Raw genomic sequence first — 13,624 nt, 5'->3', positions numbered from 1 at the left:
TCTTAATTATATGAGAGCCATAAAACTATATTTCCTATAACCAGAAACACACTGCCATGAAAATGGAATCTTTGTTGTCCAAATTTACCTGTTTGCATTGTCTTCTTTTGCTATTACTCAATGCTACTCACTGTTTTTCATATGTGCAGACTCAGACACAGACACTTTGCCATGCTGACGAGCATTCATTCTTGTTACAATTCAAGGAAAGCTTTACGATAGACAAGTCAGCTTCTGGATCTCCTTTTGCTTATCCGAAAGTAGCATCTTGGGCTCGAGAAGGAGATCAAAATCAGAGTAACTGTTGTTCGTGGGATGGTGTTGAGTGCCATGCGGAGTCTGGCCGTGTCATTGGCCTTGACCTCAAGAGCAGCTGTCTCTATGGTTCTATTAATTCCAACAGCACCCTCTTCCGACTTGTTCACTTGCAGATGCTTGACCTCTCAGATAACAACTTCAATTCGTCTGAAATACCATCGAGATTGGGTCATGACCTTTCGAGTCTGTCTTATCTCAACCTTTCATATTCTGTATTTTCTGGCCAAATTCCATCTGAAATTTCAAAGCTATCCAAACTGTCTACCCTTGTCTTGTCTTACAATAATGGTTTGGAGCTTAGGAAGTCCATCATGAGAATCCTAGTCCAAAACTTGACCAGCATAAAACAACTTCATCTTAGTGATGTCGGCATATACTCCACTGTGCCTGATATCTTAGTCAATGCATCTTCTCTCACATCTCTCAAACTAAGCTATTGTGGGTTGTATGGGGAATTCCCAGTAGGCATTTTCCACCTACCAAACCTAGAGGAGCTTAGATTATATTCGAACACAGACCTAAATGGTTATTTTCCTACTTTTAACAGGACCAATTCCTTCAAAACATTGGTTGTTTCAGAGACAAATTTCTCTGGTGAACTTCCTAGTTCTATCGGAAACCTTCATTCCTTAAATTACTTTGATATCTCAAACTGTGGTTTTGATTCCTATGTTCCATCTTCATTCGGAAACCTTACCCAATTAACTCATCTGCGTCTCGCCTCCAACTATTTGCAAGGAGAATTTTCTAAGTCGCTTTTCCACCTCAGAAATCTTGAACATCTTGGCCTTGCCGATAATAATTTGAGTGGATTAGTTAAGTTTGATGAGTTTTCCAACCTCAAAAAGTTGAAGGTACTTGGTTTATCGAACAATAGGTTATCCGTGCGTGTCAAATCTGGTTCGAGTGCTACTCTTCCAAAGTTCGAATTTCTAGACTTGGGTGAATGCAACTTGACAGAGTTTCCAGAATTTTTGAAAAATCAATACGAATTGGGAGACCTAAACCTTTTTAGTAACAACATTCATGGCCAAATACCAAAATGGCTCTGGAATGCAACTAGAGAAACTTTGGTCAATCTCAACCTCGGCTCTAACTTCTTAACAGGCTTTGAGGAGAATCTAATCACTCTTCCATGGAAAAATCTACAAGTGTTTCATCTTGCTAATAATCAGTTACAAGGGTCATTGCCAATTCCATCACAATCTATCACGGTTTACATGGTCGACTACAATAATTATAGTGGAGAAGTTTCACCATTGTTCTGCAACTTGAATTATCTTCAAGTTCTTAATTTGGGCAACAACAACCTGAGTGGCATGCTTCCACAGTGTTTGGGGAAGTCCAGTAGCTTGGAAATACTGCATTTGATGTTTAATTCTTTCCACGGTGATATTCCTCCATTTTGTGCTAACAAAAATAGTTTGAAATTTATTGGGTTGGGTTATAATCGGTTACAGGGGAAGCTACCAAGATCAATGGCCGATTGCACTCAATTAGAATATCTTCACATTGGCAACAATCAGATCAGTGACATCTTCCCTTCTTGGTTAGGGGTACTTCCAGTATTGAGGGGTCTCTTTTTGGGGTCGAATGCATTTCATGGGATAATTGGGAAGCCTCCAACTGATCATGAGTTCCCAAACTTATGCATCATTGATTTATCCAACAATCTGTTTTCAGGTATGTTGCCTTCTAAGTACATGGAGAACTGGAATTTCATGAAATATGTTGTCACGAACAAGGGAAGCCGGTACTTTACAGTCTCATCGAACGACATCACAAATAAATATGGATATTACCTTCAAGTTTCATACGGGATGATAGTTCCTGTAAAAGGTGTTGAGTTGACATATTATGAGACCCCCTATGATCTGAGACTCATAGATTTCTCAGGTAATAGATTTGAAGGAGAGATTCCAGCAAGTATCATTGGGAGTCTAGGAGCACTTCATGTGCTAAACCTCTCCAACAACACTCTCTCTGGTCAAATCCCCTCATCTCTAGGGAACTTGACTGCTCTTGAATCGTTGGATCTCTCTCAAAACAAGCTCTTAGGAATGATCCCCGGTAGTTTGGCACAACTCACTTTCCTTGGGTACTTCAACGTGTCGTATAACCATCTTTGGGGGCCTATACCACTTGGCCGACAATTTGGTACATTCCTAGAAGATTCATACCAAGGAAACTCAGGTCTGTGTGGAGAGCTTTTGTCCAAGAAATGCGAGGCTTCTGAGAGCTCGAGGCGACCGCCACGATCAAGCTTTGAAGAAGATGAAGAGGCTGGGTTTCCATTTGAGTTTGATTAGTATGTAGTCTTGCCGGGAGTTATTAGCGGACTAATAGTGGGAGTGGTTGCTGGAAACACATTGGCAGACAAGAAGCATGAATGGTTTGTGGAGACATTCAGCAGGAGGAGAAAGCCAACAACCGCAAGGGTGACGAGGGGACGCCGAACTTAGCTTGATGTGTCTACCGGCTAGAGAAATGTTTGGGCCTTCAAGGCCAATGCCATGTTTTTTATGATTTCTGGTGCTTCAGCATATGTTGTTATGTTATATTACAATAATGGGGTTCTATAAGTTTGCTTTGTATAATATTTCTACTTGATCAAATTCAGTGTTATCAACTACGTAGTTGGAATTACGTTTCCTGTTTCCATTTGCTTCTAGGTCAAAACTAGCAAAAGTGTCGTGCTCTGCTGTGGGTTTTAAATTCGTAGTTTATAGCAAATATGAATCATTTCCCTAATAAAGAGAGAGTTTGAATAACAAGTACATAATAAGCAATTGATACTCAAAAGCTACCAACAACTTAATTGCATTCATAAACACATATATCACTATACACATAATAGATACTTCTGAAAATTCCATAAATTCACAAATCAACCCATTCATTTCTAAAATAACTCTTTAAGTTACATTACATTTTATTTACTTTGCATTCAAAGCATAAGTGCAATCCAAATGGGAGATTTCTAAGTTACAGTTATATACATTTCCAAAAGTTTCCCACATTGATTAGTCGTTCATTCTGCACCTGTATTTTACTAATTCTGCGTTAAGAGTTCTATATACAACTCAAAAAAGCATATTTTAACAACTACAAGGACGGACAATAACACCGCATGATGGTGTTATGATAAAAAATGATAAACAACATACTAAACAGAAGTGATGTTTTAAATCTGGAATGAATGCATACTTGAAGAGCTGATTTCAAATTGGCGATCCCTTTCCCATCCTGGTAACATTTCAAAATCCAAATCAGAAAATAAAACAAAATTGAATGAACTATGAAGAAAATTTATTCTCCAACAGAAAACTCAGCGCTACACAAAATCATTGAATTGGAATGAAACTAATGAGAATAAATTGAACAAAACCTAACTCAATTGAAGCTATTCTCTGAAAATCTTCCGAATCAAAATAAGAAAACAAAAATAAAAACTTTATAAAGTTAGAGATCATAAGAAAGCATATTAAAGCAGGCAAAAAGAGACGGAGACAGAGCATCAACTAACAGCAGATTTCTTCCAGACTTGCTTAAGATGTTGAGTACAGATCTGTCTTCTAATGCAAAACCATAAAGTGAGTTGTAATCTAAAGGCTCCTACCTTAAAATTAGACGTATTTATCAAATATATCATTTAATAATCCTCACGCATGTAATTATCCTAAATAATCAAATGCGAAACATATATCATAATCTTCGGTTGAGAAAGTCAGTTTGTTTTATGGGGTTTTCACTATTTTCAAAATCAATATCAAATTTTGTAAGGATGAGAAAAGAATTTACCTTTGAGAAAGTCTGAACGGTTGCGGCAGTTGGTAGAATTGAAGAGAATTTAGCAGATGAGGCGAGGAGGAAAACGGGGAGAGTAGAGGCAAGCAGCGCAGTGAGCGTTTTAGCGGTGAGAAAAACAATGTGGGAACTGGGAAGTATCTAGAGAAACGGTGGGTTTACAAATTGGAAAGATTTTTTAACATGCCCAGAACACACGATGTGAGTCGTTATATGTTTTATATAAATAGTAAGATTTTTGTATTAAAAAGTTAATAATATAAAAAATAAAAATTTTCATCGCTTATATAATAACATTTAGTGTACCATTTATGTTATGAACAACAGAAAATTTCTCGACAAGTTGAAGAGGCATGGCCTTTTTGGCCATCTTAAAATGTAGCTAAAAAAAATAGCACTGAAAAATGATAGTGAAACAGGGGCTTTTTTGTCCTTCACTGTACTTAGAAACTGTGTTTATTTTCCATATTGAGCTTTAGTATAGATAATTTATTAGGGCTTTTCACGTGTAAATTCTCTATAAGACCAACTTCAGTTTTTGGACCCAAATTCAAATTTTTTTTAGTACATTGATATTTTACACTAAGGGAAGAGGGAGTTTGGCTATGTCACATAATGAGCAACTTAATTTGGTATCGAATTCACCATCCATGAACTTCGAACTTAAGACCTCTCACTTTCAAGTGAAGAGGAATATTAGACCGTAGTACTGAGACTCCAAACTCAAATATTTAAGTTTACTAAAAAACAAAATTTAAGTCTATAAACAGTGAATGTTACTCAAGACCTAAATTTCATGACTTAAAATATTACTTTAATCTAATGAAGGCTTTTCAATTTAATAAGTGTTTTTCTCAATTTGTTTTGTTCTGTGCATTTCAATTTAATTGTTTTTCTCAAAAAATTTCGTAATTTGTTTTTCTCAGTTTCGGTGATTTGAACACCTAAATCATGTTCTGTTTTTTATCATGTTGATTCAAAGAATGGCCCTTTCTCCTGCCAATCATTTGAACCTAAATGATTAAAAACAGTTCACATTTGCTTCCATTTCCAAGTTGTCATTTGGTTTAAGGTTTTGTAATTTGCTTTGCTTCTTTCAATGTTTTTGTCAATTTGCATTTTATTTGCATATTCCAGAAAAGATAGATATTTTTTGGCCAGCCAAAAGTATAAAATGTCAATTTATTGGAGGTGCTTTTCATTTTGTGATTTAGTTTTATTCCAAGATTTGTTAACCCAATTGCCATTTTACATTTAAGTTAAGTTTATTCCAGGGTTTTTCATTTATGCCTCTGTTACTTTAAAGCTTCATGTTTCTTTAAACTTCGTGTTTTACAAGAATCTAGGGACAGATGAAACCGTGCCAAACTTGGCATTTGGTCATTCAAACAATTGAATGAAAGAAGAAAATTATGGCAAAAGTGGTTGTTAATGAATCTGGATTCATATGGTTGTTGATTTGAAATTGCTTTTCACTGTGAGCAGGGTGCAAGTGGTTAATTAGTTAATTGTTTTCACTCAAGTTTTGCTGATTGTTCAAATGAGTTTTAATCACCTAAATCATGTTCTGTTTTTAAATAGGGAGGTTAGTGGGATCTGTTTTCGTAAGTCCCTTTATCTCTCGATGTGAAGCCCACAAACCGATTAGTGACGGTTGAAAGCCTCAAACATTGTGGGCGCGAAATGGAGGTACAGTGACGGACAACAACCGCCTCCATTGTCGATGAAGGTATGTTGAATTTCTCGAATTCCCCTTATTTGGGTTTCCTCTATCCTTTTTGCGTTTGATTGGGAGTTTATAAATTAGGGTTCTTGGGGATTTTAAGGTTTTCTGACTCCTTTTTTTTTTTTCAGAAATTGCGTTGTATTTCTCAGATCGGAGCTGTTACGAGTGGAGGCAAGCTAGAGCTGGTATAGATTACGAATATTAGTTTTGCATAGCACTGTAAGTTTGATTGGTAAGGTCATCCTAATTTAAAAAAAAAACAGCCATCTTTCAGTTCAATAGTAAAGGACCTCATTCAAATATGAGTTTTGCATAGCACTGTAAATAGTGTGTGTAGTTGCAGAATTCCTATTTTGATTGGTAGCTTTGTTGTTTTTTGTTAAGTTGATTTGAATTTATAACGAATTTACTTATTTTTTAGTACAATTATTTGCTTTCTGGTATTTTGAATCTTTGGATGGAGTTAGTCAAGAGGGCATTGTAATTTTTCAAATTTAGGCTCGACAAATGATTGAAATTTTGAAACTTTAAGCAATTGAAGGCGTTTGATTTGAGTTTCCGCATTTCATTCACTATGTAGTATATGTGACTGATTATGTTTTTGGTTAAGGATTGGGGATTTTGGGTGATTAGGTTTTAGTTTCTGGCTTTTGGGTTTTTGGGTATATTTTGTGAGAGAGAGAGAGAGATTGGAGATCCAATCGCAGCGACGAATTGAAGAAGATGAAGATCATAGTGATGAACGGAGACGAACAGACCCTCTCCTTAGACATCGATCCTTATGAGAATGTAAAACCCTTACTTTTCACTTCAGCAGAAACCCCCAATTGATATTATAGTTCTTTCGATTAATTTTGAAGTTCAAGTTCTCCTTTTTTTCACTTGAATTTTTTTTTTTTTTTTTTTTTTTTTTTTTTTTTTTTTTTGTGATAGGTTGAGAATGTGAAAGCTCTGGCAGAGGTGGAGGTGAGAAATTTAATTTAATTCATGATTTATTGTTGTTTTTTATACTTTATTTTTGTGGGATTGTGCTGTTTTGGGGAAAACAATATTAAATTGAAATAAAGTTTAGGTCTTTCTGTAATTGGGATTTAGAGTAAGAGATGAAGAATTGAATATGATTGTAGAATTAAAAGTTCAGAACTTTTTTGGTTTGGAAGCTAATTTTAAATTTAGTTAGCTGATTAGTTAATAGAGAAATGTATAACGAATGCGTGATATGTTTTTCGACGCGTTTGAGCACACATGGGTGCTGCTTCATGCGTTTAATTGGAGGGGGGGAGGGGTGATGTCGGTGTCACAAAGAGGTTTGCATGGTTTGCACAGTCACAGGGGTGGGTGTAGGATTTCAGGAAGAAAAAGGGGGGGCCTGAGCGATGATGCTCGAATTGGGGAGGGGGGGGGGGGGGGTGTTTCTGCGTGTGTGGTCTTTAGTGAAATATGGATCCATAACAGCTTTAAATTTTTGCTTTTTACATGCTTTACTACTCTCTAATTGTTCAAGTCTGTCAATCAATTGATGGGTTTTTCTTTCAATTCATGAAAAGAAACCATATCTACGAGAAGGCCATGCTGTGTTGAAACTCTAAATTTCACTCTTTAGGCCCTCTTTGACTTGAATTCATAGCCAGTGTGACTGCTTTTGCAAATTGAATTCAATTTTTGGCTTGGCAGAAGGCGTTTAAATTGGTGCAACTTTCCACTTCTTGGTTCTCTAATCCTAGGGTTTTGGTTTTTTTTTTTTTTTTTCTTTTCTCTCTCTTCCTCTTAGTACTTTGATTTGGGGCGACAATGATGTACCCTGATCCACAACACCACAAACAACAGCACCCGCAACATCAGCAACAACACCCTCAACATCAGCAGCACCACCCTCAACATCACCACCGGCCCCAATGATGCGTCAGCCGTCAGTATGGCCCCTGTGTATCACAACCCGCCTGTGCTCACTCCTCCTCTTCCTCCTAATGATGGTTTGTACCAAATTATGCCTTTGTCTTTGCTATTTTGTTCTGGATCTTTCCTGTTTCGGTTGGAAATTAATGGAGAATAAAAGAAAACAATTTGAATTGTGGGGAAGTACCTAAACAAGAATTTGGTTGCATTATACTTATTTTGTTGACTGGGATTTTCAACTTTAAAGTGCATTAAACCGTTAGAACTGGTTTTGGATCTTGAAGTTATTGAGATTTGCAATTTAAAAGGGTGGGCCAGTGAGGCCAAGGGTGTAAATGATATTTGCAAATAGTGGTTTAATTTTGTTAAGAAGTTTAGTGCAGAATTTAATGAATTTTCCCTTTTTTTTATAATGAGTGACAAATGGTTTGTTTGTTGCAGCTCATGCTGACAGTTTTCTTGGATAAAAGATGAGAAAGCTTGCACAGAGGAGAGCAGTTGATTATACTAGCACTTTCGTGCGATATATGCAGGTTAAGTATTCATTTTTTTTATACTTTTGTTCTTCTCTCTTTGACTTTCTTACCGTCATCATTTCGGCAAGCAGTCATCCTTTAATTTGATTGGCACATGTAATTTTGGGTGTGCATTTATTTGTTCAGTTTTCTATGTTATATGAACCCATATATTTTAAAAGTTGTCATGCGATATGGTCTTATCTCTTCTTAAGGAAGGGACCATCATTTTAACATCTGTTCCAGGCCAGTAAACAGTCCAACAGACCTCCCTGGAACGATCCAACCACAACCCCTACAAAGTGCAGATCAGAACAGCAAACACCACACTAAAATTAAAAATAAACTCCAGTCCAGATATTAAACTCACAAAAGAAAACTATGTTATGTCCTTTGGATATGTCTGTTTCATTTTAGGTGTAAATAACCTTTTTAAGGATTCAGGTTGTCATTGTCTCTTAAACTTGCAAATTTATATTAGTGGTCAAGTATCCTAAAATCATTTATTAGTGTTCAGTTACTGGTATGATTTTTCTCTTTTGTCAAAATGGTGAGTTTCTCAATACGGTTTTAATTTTTTTTGCGAATAATGTTTGTAAAAAGTGTGTTTTTATTTAGTTCATTGCAGATTCTTATTCTTTTATTTCGTTCCCCATTCATGCTTTTAAAGATAAGAAGTGCAACGCTCTCTTAGATGTTAGTTTTGGGAGGCAAAGTTTTGAGCTTTCTACATTAAATGTACTATTTTTCGGACGAAATTTGGTGTTTTAAGATGTAATGAACAAATTGTTGCTGGTTGGGTTTTGTGTTGTTGCGAATTTACTTGAGATCCTCACTTGATATCCCATTTATGCTTCCTTCTGCATAAGGACCAACCCTGGACATCCATTACTCATACACTTCCTCTACTTTATAGCAGGCTGTGCTACCGAACTTGAGTTAATTTCTGGTAACTTTTTTTTAATTGTTGAATTGGCTTCTAATTATACATTTTTGCCTTTTTTATTTACTGAGAAATTGATGAAATTAGAATGGAAAGTTATTTATTTGGTCAAAATAGTTGAAAATTCACATTGCTTATAGCAATTTTATTGGTTGAGGTAGAATTTGGTACTCTTCCTTGGGATGCAAAATTTGTACTATAATATTAACTGGATATGCTCTTACTTTGATCTACCTGTTTAATGGGCAATAATCTAACTATCTGCTGAGTTGAAATTAGTCAAATAGGTTCTTTATTGACTGGGTTTAATAGGTTTTTGGTGGCATTTTTTATGAAGGTAATTTTTTGGTGGGTTTTGTGTTTACTGTAGTGACTTTTGGGTGATTATGTTAGTGGCGTTTGTATTTGGGTTTGGGCTTGATGGGGTTTTTTCTTGATGATTGGTTATTATTGGTTATGAACTTACTTTCTTGGATTTTTTTTTATATTTTGTTAATTAAATGTGATGTTTTTTTTTTTTGGTGAAGAATTTAATGGGATTTTGTGTAATGTACCACTAAGATGGGTGCTTTGTTTTTGGATGGTGAGAAATGGGGAGGAAAAGAAGCTGTTTTCATTGTTGTGTTCTTTGAAATTAGAAGAGATAAAGATGCAAAAGGAGCCACATGAACGTATGAGAAGAATAAGAAAATGCAGTTGAGTTTTTTTTTTCCAACTCATTCAGTTTCCAATATTTTATTACTTCCCGTTTGGTGATATTCATTCCAATCATATGTTTCACCACCACTACGTTCTTTTCTTTTACTTTTCCATTGGTTGTGTCATGTTTGTTTATATTTTATCAGTCAATCTGTTTGGTGCAATTCAAATATTTAACTACTCTTGCTTTCCCTTTTGAAGCAGGAGTGTTGATGGTAGGAGTTTAGTGGAAAGAGTTCTCAAGCTGATTCTGCAGATTAAAGGATTGACAGACGCTACCGACAGAAAAAAGTTAATTGAACCACTCACTGTTTGTTTGATCTCTTACTCCCTATTTGTTATTTATTTTTTGTCTATTTTTTAATTTTAAATTCCATATAGTTAATGTAATCCACAGAGTCAAGAGAACCATGTCTTCTTCTCATATATATTTTCTACAGTACATAGTTTCCTTCAATTTTGTTAATTCGTTTCTTCTATTTTCTTTCCATTTTATGAACAAATACATATCTATTGTATATCCTACACACACCATAATGATTGCGAGATAGTTTAATCTTTCTCAATTTCATTTCTTATGATCACTCCAATCATAGTGTTTGATATGGTGTTGAAAAGTCTTCAATTTCCTTCTACTTATGTACAACTTTCGTTTATTTTCGATGCACAAGAAATATAAAGGAATAAATTGGAAAGTCAATGTTTTCTCTTCTCTTTTGATTGCTTTTGGCATCAGGAGCATATCTATTTTTCTACTATTTTGGAATTGGATTTTTGAAGGATCATTCTTATGCAAATATTTTCTTTTCTCCTTGATTCTTGTACGGGGAAAAATGATTGGATTCTTTATATATCGTTGCGTCCCTTTGTGAATTGTTTTTTGCATATATTAAGTTGTCTTCTCCCCAATTTTAAATATTTGGAAGTGACCCAAGAAGGGTTAAGATTTCTCTAAGCTTCCTATGTAATAGTGTCCTGAATGCATATGTACGTTTGTTAAATTGGGGCAGTGAGTTCTGCAACATCCTGGTGCTGCATATATTGTCACACTTTTAAAAGTTATATTTCTCAGATATATTGGGAATTTAATTAGTTTTATGTCTTTTTCGTAGGGCAATTTAGTAGAGATTTTGCACATAAAAGAAGATGCGTGGATCAGTACAATTAACCTAATAGTGTTTTGGTTCAACGTAAAGATTACTGCTGGGGCACTCAATTCATTTTCTTAATTCATTTTCTTAATCCCAACAAAAAACAATGGTCTTTGACATAGGAAAATGAACTCACCGCCCCAACAGAAGCCTACAGCACTAATCCTGAAACACCTATACGTCTTAAACCTTCAATCACTACCTTTGCATGTTCGATTGCTCTCCGGATCGTTCTCTCAGGATCCGTCGGACCAAGCTGTCCTGGCCAATCAAACTTGATCTTGAGGTTAGGAACAAAATATTATTTTAACTTTCCATTTGATTCTTTGCAGCAGCAGCAGCCATGGAAAGGCCATATGCATCTGCATCCATGGCTACTTCTTAGACATCTGCACGCTCAAGTATTTTTCGAATTCTTGCTGACCACAATACAATTTCGAATCTGAAACTCTATGAAATAAATGGAGTTTGTAAACGTAACCCTAAAGCACAAAGATTTGAAAACGACTTCTCACCTTTTTAATTAGCTGAGGTAGGCATGGGTTTCAAATCTCAGTCACTCTCTGCAAGCATGGCATTCTTTCTCAATTTCCGGCCTTCCTGTCTCTACGCGCGCGCTCTCTTTCTCTCTCCCTCTCTCTCTCTCTGTTTCCTTCTCTCTGACAAGTGTTTGGGTTGATAATTAATCTTGGGCTTAATTCAAAGAAAGCCCAGTTGTCCAATGCATTGGTTTTGGGCCAGTGACTGATTTGGTGAAGGCGGCGGCCGACATAATATTAAAATGATGGTGCAGGGCAGCTAAAGATTCTGAATCCTAGATGGATCCTCTTTGTGAGGATTCCGAAGATCCGTTAATCATGTTCGTTCATCGTATATTGTGCAGTTAAAAATTATTTTAAATATTTTTATTTAAAATTAAATACAAACAGTACCTTATAAAAACTGATCACACAATGTACGATGAACGGATAAGATTCATAAAACTCCTGAATCATCACCAAAAGAATCTGAAGGGGATCCTGTAGGGACAGCTAATAGGCAGCAACCCTACACTTAGGCTGACAAGAGGTATGGGGGCGGTAAGGCCTTAGCAAAAAGGCACATTTTCAATGGAAAAATTGGTAAATAACAAGGATCTAAGGTGGAGACTTGAAGTCGTGTTTCATTTTGCCGTGGGATGGTTTTTTCCCTCCCTTTCTTCACAGTGAACTTCAATGAATTCTGCATGGGTATTTTTTTTAGTATAATGATATCTTACGTAAAGGAAATGAAGAATTCGGCTAAGTTACGCAATGAACAACCTAATTTGATATCAAATTTGTTGTTTACAAGATTCGAATATAAAACATCTCATTTAAATAGAGTAATCACTGATTTTAGTGATGTAATTACATCACTCACAATATTTAATTTACCTATTATCTAACATAGAGGGTGTTATTACCACTATAAGACTTTGGGATTTACTATTTTCACTTACACTATGTTTGTATGAAGAAATTTAAGATTACTAAGGAATTTAAAAATGACAGAAATTGAAATGACGAGATTTTATTTTCTAGAATTTGTAAATTTTCTTGTTTGGTTAACCTAAATGAACAATGAAATTGAATACGGAATTTGTTATTTTTAAACTCTGAATCATAGAAGTTAAGAAATGACACCTATTTACATAGAATTTGAACTTGGGATTTGAAGGTCACAAATTCCAAGTTTTTTTCGCATGCGGAAATTCTAAATTTCTATGTTTATGAATCCAAACAAGTGAATTGGTACCTATCAATTTATAAATTCTGACTTTTACCAAAATTTCATGTTTATTTCCCTCATCCAAACATAGTGTTACATGTAGTCAAATATTTTAATAGATAGGGTGTTTGGTATCTATCCATAAATTCTAGATTCAAAACTCTCGTCTCTCAAATTCTTATAATAGTTTCGAGCCCTTTCCTTTCTCTTACTAATAATTTATTTTTGTTTTTTACTATTTACACCTGATAATTATCTGTTCTTACCTAGCAGAATTCAAAGTTTCCATTTTACCCTTTTAAAGAATAAAGATATATATAAAAAATAATAAATAAATAAAAACTTAAACACAGTAGTCGGAGCTCTCACCGGAGTCGGCGGCTCCCAACTATCTCCTTTCCCCTCCTCTTCCATCTCCGTTCTAGTCCAACGCGTGGACCCACTTTTACGGCTTAAAGTCTTGAACCAAATTACACACCTTTCACTATCGCCGCAAGCATTCTCGTCAAGGGATTAGTATGAAACCATATTTTTGCTACTAATTAATTAAGGCTTATAGACTTGAACCAAATTATACGCCTTTGATTATCACCACAAAGAGCTGCCAAAGACCATTTCTGTAAATTTGAAGTTGGATGATAAATTAAAGGGAGTTAAGATAGATGAAAGTGTAGTGGTAGTCATTTTCACTTGTAAGTGAGGTCTTATGTTCGATTCTCACCAAATAACCAAATGCGAATTTGAACTACATTATTGCTAGCAAATTATGAGGCTTAACCCATTCTCTTCCTTTAGTATAGATAATATCGATTGTTAAAAA

At 35.3% G+C, this 13,624-nt stretch overlaps 1 long non-coding RNA gene and 1 pseudogene across 1 annotated transcript; both read left to right on the top strand.

Annotated features, from left to right (window-relative positions):
* The first annotated feature begins 50 nt into the window (after positions 1-50).
* Positions 51-2,780, top strand: LOC137727091 (receptor-like protein 7; annotated as a pseudogene).
* Positions 2,781-5,908: 3,128 nt separating this feature from the next.
* On the top strand, positions 5,909-10,330 carry LOC137726735 (uncharacterized). The gene is made up of 5 exons (XR_011067673.1): positions 5,909-6,036; positions 7,623-7,824; positions 8,189-8,280; positions 9,844-9,900; positions 10,109-10,330. It is a non-coding gene; the product is annotated as an uncharacterized lncRNA (long non-coding RNA).
* Positions 10,331-13,624: the final 3,294 nt, after the last annotated feature.

The sequence above is a fragment of the Pyrus communis genome, chromosome 2 (genome assembly GCF_963583255.1).
Source record: "Pyrus communis chromosome 2, drPyrComm1.1, whole genome shotgun sequence".
Classification (NCBI taxonomy): Eukaryota; Viridiplantae; Streptophyta; class Magnoliopsida; order Rosales; family Rosaceae; genus Pyrus; species Pyrus communis.
This window is presented reverse-complemented; position numbering and strand designations above follow the sequence as displayed.